Raw genomic sequence first — 7,760 nt, 5'->3', positions numbered from 1 at the left:
ATTGCTCGTGTTACTTTTGGCAGGATTGCCCACGACCACGTCACACGGCAGTGGCAATTTTATCGAATCTTGTGTTGAGGAAATGTTTTGCCCTGTTTTCACATAGCCTAATGCACGCCCGTGTGCCTGGCTGTGTGGTATTCAAAAAGCCTGTATTCCATGATTCGGTTAGTATGTTAGATGTTAAAAGCTAGGATTTAAATAAATTAACACTGTTAGTGCTCGGGTTGCCTCCCGAGAAGCGCTTATTTATAGTTTAAGCTCGACTTACCTCTCTTCTGCATGGTCAAGGTGGTGCGAAGAGTTTACACTCCTCATCCCTGCTATAAACTTTATCAACATAAGGTTAAGACGAGTATTGTTTACCTTAAATGTGTCGAATTTGGGATGATTTACCTTGACTGTACCATATGGGAAAATACTGAGTACCGTAAAAGGAATTTCTTCATTAGGTTCAGAAGTGCGAATGCGAGTCTGCTACATCTAGAAGTACTTTGTCTCCAACCTTAAGTTGATTTGGTGAGGTATTGAGCTTGTCCTGGCTCGGTTTCAGTTTATCGAGTGTTCTCGATTTCTGTGTCAGCCATTCATCTATCTCCTCAGTTTGTAGCCTTCGTTCTTCATAGATAGGTCCTTTGTTGTTTTTTGAACACGGCTCATATGCGTTATTCTTAATTGTTTCCTGCACAGAGGGTTTAACCACATGATCAGTACTACTAGAATAATTTATACAACCACCTTCAATTTTCGATGTGTTGCTCGAATTACGAGCTTGAAGGGTGATTGTTTCGTCCCCCACACGAAGTGTGAGTTCACCTGTGCCAACGTCAATAATGGTTCTAGCAGTCGCTAAAAAGGGTCTTCCTAAAATTAAAGGTGCGTTACTATCCTCTTCCATGTCTAGAACAACAAAGTCTACTGGGTATATAAATTTATCGATCTTAACAAGAACATCTTCAATGATACCCCAAGGAAATCTAATGGTTTTATCAGCCAATTGAATGCTCATCCTAGTTTGTTTGGGTTTCCCAAGACCTAACTGTTTAAACATTTTATAAGGCATAACATTAATGCTTGCCCCTAAGTCAGCCAATGCATTATGAACATCTAAACTACCAATTAAACAAGGAATCCTAAAACTCCCTGGATCTTTCAATTTGTTGGGTAGCTTATTTTATAGAATGGCTGAGCAAACTGCATTCAACTCCACATGCGACGCCTTATCCAACTTTCATTTATTTGTTAAAAGCTCCTTTAAGAATTTGACTGCGTTTGGCATCTGCGAAAGAGCTTCAATAAATGGTAAGTTAATATGTAATTTTTTTAATAATTTAAGGAATTTACCGAATTGTTCTTCTGTGCGGTCCTTCCTTATTGTGTTTGGGTATGGCACACGAGGTTTGTATTCTTTACTTACCGATTTTTGGTCATTGTGGTCCATCTCACCCTTACCTTTACTTACCACAGTTTCTTGCTTCAGTTCTGGTTTAGGTGCAACTAACCCTTCCGCATCTTGAATGGTAATTGCATTGATTTGCTCCCTTGGGTTAGATTCAATATTACTTGGCAAACTACTTTGTGGTCATTCAGAAATCAGTTTGGCAAGTTGGCCTATCTGAGTTTCGAGCCCTTGGATTGATGCTTGTTGATTCTTAAGGGTTGTCTCGGTATTCTAGAAATGAGTTTCTAACACCGAGATGAATTTTGTTAACATCTCCTCAAGGTTCGGCTTCTTTTCTTGCTGGTAAAATGGTTGTTGAAAACTTAGAGGATGTTGTGGCCTTTGATTTCCTTGACCGCCCCACGAGAAATTAGGATGGTTCCTCCAACCTGCAGTATAAGTATTACTATACGGGTTATTTTGGGGTCTAGAGTTATTGTTACCCATATATTGGACTTGTTTCTCCTTGACACTAGGGTTGAAAGGTTGATATTCTGTGCATGCTCCTCCTCCATTCGAATCACACCTCATCACTGGATGTACCTGAGTAGAACCACACAAACCGTCAATCTTTTTATTTAAGAGTTCTACTTGGTTAGATAGCATAGTAACCACATCGAAGTTGAAAACACTGGCTACTTTTGTTGGCTTTGTCCTCATAACTTGCCACTGAGAGTTATTCAGTGACATATCCTTAATAAATTCGTAAGCCGCCTTAGGTGTCTTATTATTCAAAGTTCCATCGGCAGCTGTGTCAATGAGTTGCCTCGTTGAGGGGTTCACACTGTTGTAAAATGTATGAACCTATAGCCAGAGTGGTAACCCATGGTGAGGGCACCTTCTCAAAAGATCCTTGTATCTCTCCCATGCATCGTAGAGTGTTTCTAGATCCATCTGCACAAAGGAAGAAATGTCATTCCTCAATTTAGCCGTTTTAGCTGGCGAAAAATATTTAAGTAAAAACTTTTCGGTCATTTGTTCCCAAGTAGTGATTGACCCTCATGGTAACGAGTTCAACCATTGTTTAGCTTTATTCCTCAACGAAAAAGGGAATAACCAAAGGAAAATGGCATCATCAGAAACGCCATTGATTTTAAAAGTGTCGCAAAACTCTAAGAAATTTTCCAAGTGATTGTTTGGATCCTCATCCTGCAAACCATCAAACTGAACAAACTGTTGTATCATTTGAATTGTGTTAGGTTTCAGTTCAAAATTATTGGTGCAATAGCGGGTCTAATTATGCTTGACTCAGTTCCTGTTAAATTGTGTATAGCATAATCATACAGAGTGCGTGGAGCAGGATTCTGATTTACTGGATCAGCAGTAATCGCAGGAGGTAGCAGATTTTCTTGGTTTTTAGCCATCTCCTCAGTTGTGGTTGAAGTATTGTCCTCTTTCTCTTCCTCTGCGTATCTTAGGCCTCCCTTTATTTCTCATCTATTTCTGTGAACTGTGCAGTCGATCTCACCGTCAAAAAGTAGTGGTCCTGATGGGTTTCTTCTGGTCATAAAATAGAAAAACCTATCAGAAGAAAATAAATGAAGAATTAGAAAAGAATATAAAAATTTAAATTGCAATAAAAGTAAATTGGCTAAAGTAATAAAAATCGAGTGTTCCTAATATCCTAGTTCCCGGGCAACGGTGCCAAAAACTTGATGCGTGATATTTGTAATAGGTTTTAAAGATTTATAAATGAATCGTTCTTGAGACGAACTTATTATCACGATTAAGGCAAGTATACCTATTGAACAGTAGTATAGTTCAGTAAGACTGGATTGTCAAACCCAAAGGAACTACGAGTACTAGTATTTACTTCCTTTTTATTATCTAGACTAAAAATTAACAGGTTTGGTTATCTAAACTAATTACTAACTAAGAATGCACAGAAAGAAAACTTGGGAAAATACTTTTGGGAAATTTTGATTGATTGAGATAATACCTAAGGAAAAATCCACCTAGACTTCACTTGTTATTTGAATCTGAATTAGACGATTTATTCATTTGACTTGATCCGTAGAAATCCCTAAGTTATATTCTTATCTCTCGAGACTAATAACGCCTAACCTAGGTTGAATAATTGAAATCTCTTTCTAATTAACACCCTAGAATTGCATTAACTCTATCTATGGATTCCCTTATTAGGTTTCACCCTAATCTGGCAAAATCTTGTCACCTTATCTCTAGGCGCGCAATCAACTCCGCTTAATTATGACAATTTTACTCATAGACAGGGTCTATTCCTCCTCTGAATAAGAGTGCTAACTTGAATCAATATCCTGGAATATTAAAATAAGAATTAAGAACACATAATTAAGAACAAGTCAAATATTTATCATACAATTCAAATAATAATAACAAGATCTGTCTTAGGTTTCATTCCCCTTAGATATTTAGGGGGTTTAGTTCATATTTATGAAAGAAAACATCTCAAAAGCATAAAGATAACAAAATATAAGAAAACCCAAAACTTCTGAAGGAACTTGAAGGGAGATCTTCAGTCTTGATGATGAATCCGGCTCTTGAGATTGATCAATCAGCTTTCTTTGAGTAATTCCTTGCTTCCTATTCTGCGTCCCCCTTCTAAGTGCCTCCTCAGGTGTTTGAATAGGCTTTAGAATGCCTAAGAGCCCTCAAAATTGGCCTTTTCTGAATTGGACTAAACTTGGGCTCGGCAGGGACATGCCGATGTGACACGCCCGTGTACGATTACTTAAGGCCATGGTCAAGGCTGTTAAATGGGCACGGGCGTGTAGTCTACCCGTGTAAGTCGTGCTTCGATCCTGCCAAATGGACACGGCTGTGTGACATGCCCGTGTGAGGAAGTTCAGGCCGTGTTGATTTCCCACATGGGTCCATTTTCTCCGTTTTCGACCCGTTTCCTGCTCTTTTTACTCTTCTATGCTCACCTAAGTATAAAACATGAAATTAAAGGATTAGGAGCATCGAATTCACCAATTCTAAGGAGAAACCATCCATAAATGCGCTAAGCATGGGATAAAAATATGTATAAATTATGGTTTATCAATCTACTCCTCAAAATCCCCCTCAAATCACTCTAACTTCTCACCTATCAGACTTTTAATGCAACGCAAACACTAGCCGTCCAAAGTATCAAAAATTGACCCCCTTATTGCGCAAAGCAAGACTCGAACTTTAGACCTCAGACATTAGTAACACGCCACTTACCCCTTTTAGCAGTAGGCTCCTTGTGTCATGTTTTACCCACAATAATTTAAAAACCTACTATCCGGAACCAAGGGTTTTATTCACTTAAAATAATTTTTTTTTTGTTAAAGCCTAAGTTTGAACTCAGTACTTCCCACACTTCTCATGACACATAACCACTCAAGCAATCAATTATTTGTGTCATTTTCTTGTACAAATAAACATTTATGTATAGCCTCCTAACGGTTCCCATGCTTAAGACCTAATACTTCTAGGCCCAAAATTTGGGGCGTTACACGTGTGCTAGGCTAGGTCCTCTACACGATTGAGACACGCAGCCATGTCTCCTCCTGTGTGGTTACTATTGGGCATTCTGTTTTGCCAAATTAAGGTGTAGGGGACACACGGCTTTACTACACGCCCATGGGATAAACCGTGTGTGACACACGCCTGTGTGTCTACCTGTGTGGACAAAAAAGGCTATTTACCAAGCCTTTTTGTCACCTTTACTTACACCCACCTACAAAAACATCAAACAATACCAATACCAATACCACATAAACACATGACCATATCAGCCAATACCTAGGCATTCATACATCATTTCCAAGCTATTTCCTATCACACACAAGATCTCCTACTTATCAACACTGACCATGCAACAAACACATCCACAAAAATTCTCATCAAATGCATTTAATAATAATTAATATTAGCCAACATCAATAGCCTATACAAAATGAATATCACATCCATATGAGCCAATACTTATGGCTAAACCAACATGACACTAAACAAAAAGACCAAGTCCCTATACATGCCACGCTCAAAACATTTAAACTAACTATACCAAAAAATTTAGGTGATAGTGTGATTAATGCCTCTGACGTCCCTTGATTCCCGAGCTAGCTTGGCGGCACTACAAAGAAAATGAAAAAGAGAGGAAGTAAGCATAAAGGTTAGTAAGTCACAAGTAAATAATTAACATCGCTTTACAAAGTAACATCATACCCATAACATACCATACACTTGCACAAGATTCTTGAATGACTATAGACATTACTTATTTTCATCCTTACTATTCATATACATAACCCGAGCTCATTCTTATGAGTTTCGTCTAGGTACCTGTACCACTTGCAACATAATCATAACTTTTCTCAATCACGATATAATCTTCAAATTACCCATTGAACTAGTTGGAATAATAAATGGATATCTGATCAGCCTCATAAAAAAGGGCAAGATGCCGATGCCATGTCCCAGACATGGTCTTACACTGGCTCTCATATATCGGTGCCGATGCCATGTTCCAAACATGGTCTTACACTAGCTCACATATCAAGGACGATGCCATGTCCCAAACATGGTCATACACTAGCTCACATAATGAGGCTGATGCCATGTCCCAGACATGGTCTTACACTAGCTCTCATATAAATGTCGATGTCATGTTCAAAATATGGTCTTATACTGGCTCACATAACCCTAGTATCACGGCATGGATATCCGATCTATTCCTACGATTCAACCGGAAGTTTTACCACATCTAATCTTTTCATGCATATTCATAAAAAAATTGAAAATTTCATGCAATTTCAATTATTTAATGCATAATTACAATAGAATTGTGATATTTATGTGCAACTTACCTCGGTATAAAAAAGTGGGCAACTAGATTGAATTAGTCTAGTAACTTGGTCTTCTCCCGGTCTAGGTCTGGATTTCGTATTTCTTGATCTATAATGATAAAATTCACAAATTTAATCATCACACTAATCAAGACATTTCATAGTTCATATTTTGGCAAAATGATCATTTTACCTTAGACTTTCACAAAATGACGATTTTGCCCCAGGCTCATAAATCTATTTTCATCAAATTTCCTCATTAACCAAGCCTAGACGAATCTATTCTAAGCTTATTGCAACTCACAAATTCAATTATTTCACACATTTACTACTTATTTTGTAACTTTTACAAAATAGTCCATTTTATGTGTTTTTTGAAAATCCCTCTCACTAAAGTTGTTTATTTAACAACCATGATTCATTTTCTTCTATAAAAAATCAGCAACCAAAATGAGTACTCTCATGGAAAAACCCTAGACTCTCAACCATTTTGCAAAATAGTCCCCTCATTAGTTAGCTTAAGCTACAAGGTCCCTAAAAGTACAAAAAAATCATCAAGAAAGACCATAAAAATCTCTTACTTGCATCATCAAGGAAGACCATCAAAATCACTTACTTGCAAGAGTCTAAATTTGCTAAAAATTTCAAGCTCCCATGGCCTTCTTTCTTGGAGAAAATCGGTGGAGAAGAAAGAGAGAATGAAAAAGATGAAAGCTTCTCCTTATTTTATTATATTTCTAGTCAAATTAGTCACCAAATTCCACCTAACTTTGACCTTACAATTTCTTTGTCTTCATGTTTAGCCACTAACAAATTTGTGGTCTATTTACTCAATAAAGACCTCTAATTTAATGTTTCATAGCTATTTGACACCTTTAGCTAGTAGAACAAAATTTTCTCACTTTATGTGATTTAGTCCTTTTTCAAAATTAAGCATGCAATCACTGAAATTAATTCACCAAAAATTTCAAACAGTCATATAATCATGCTATAACACATAAAATAATATTAAAATAATTTCTTCGATCTCAGATTTGTGGTTCTGAAATCACTGTTCTGACTACGCCCAAAATCGGGCTGTTACAAAAACAATTTCCCGAACCCACTCGAAAACAACCCTTACATTTACCAAACCGTGCAAAGGCATAGAAGAACTGAAGACTGAAATTGGATGACAAAATTACAATGAAATTTCAAAAGCAAGGAAACCAAAAAGAATTTTGCCTGAACACAAAAAATGAACGCAAAAAATTTTGGGAGTTTTCCAGAGAGAGATAATATCAAAAATAAAAATAATATAAAACTACCCAAATCCCCCACATTTCTCCCCACTCTCACACTAACAAATCACTTCCTCAAAATCCAAACTCCACTAAAACTCTATCAGTCAATAGAGCAAAAATATTATCCATGCTCATGCAGGGATTCGAACACAGAATGCCTAACACACCAACTCCCTTACCACTCGAACCAACAGGCTGATTCTAGCATGAATTTACAAGCAATTTAATATAAGCCCACTG

General features: G+C 37.2%; 1 non-coding gene across 1 annotated transcript; it reads left to right on the top strand.

Moving 5' to 3' along the window:
* Positions 1-2,261: 2,261 nt before the first annotated feature.
* LOC121210378 (small nucleolar RNA R71) lies at positions 2,262-2,368 on the top strand. Its single transcript, XR_005905491.1, has one exon. It is a non-coding gene; the product is annotated as a small nucleolar RNA R71 (small nucleolar RNA).
* Positions 2,369-7,760: the final 5,392 nt, after the last annotated feature.

This window comes from Gossypium hirsutum, chromosome A11 (assembly GCF_007990345.1).
Source record: "Gossypium hirsutum isolate 1008001.06 chromosome A11, Gossypium_hirsutum_v2.1, whole genome shotgun sequence".
NCBI classification, from domain to species: Eukaryota; Viridiplantae; Streptophyta; class Magnoliopsida; order Malvales; family Malvaceae; genus Gossypium; species Gossypium hirsutum.
Note: the sequence above shows the minus strand (reverse complement) of the source record. Positions and strands in the feature narration are given on the sequence as shown.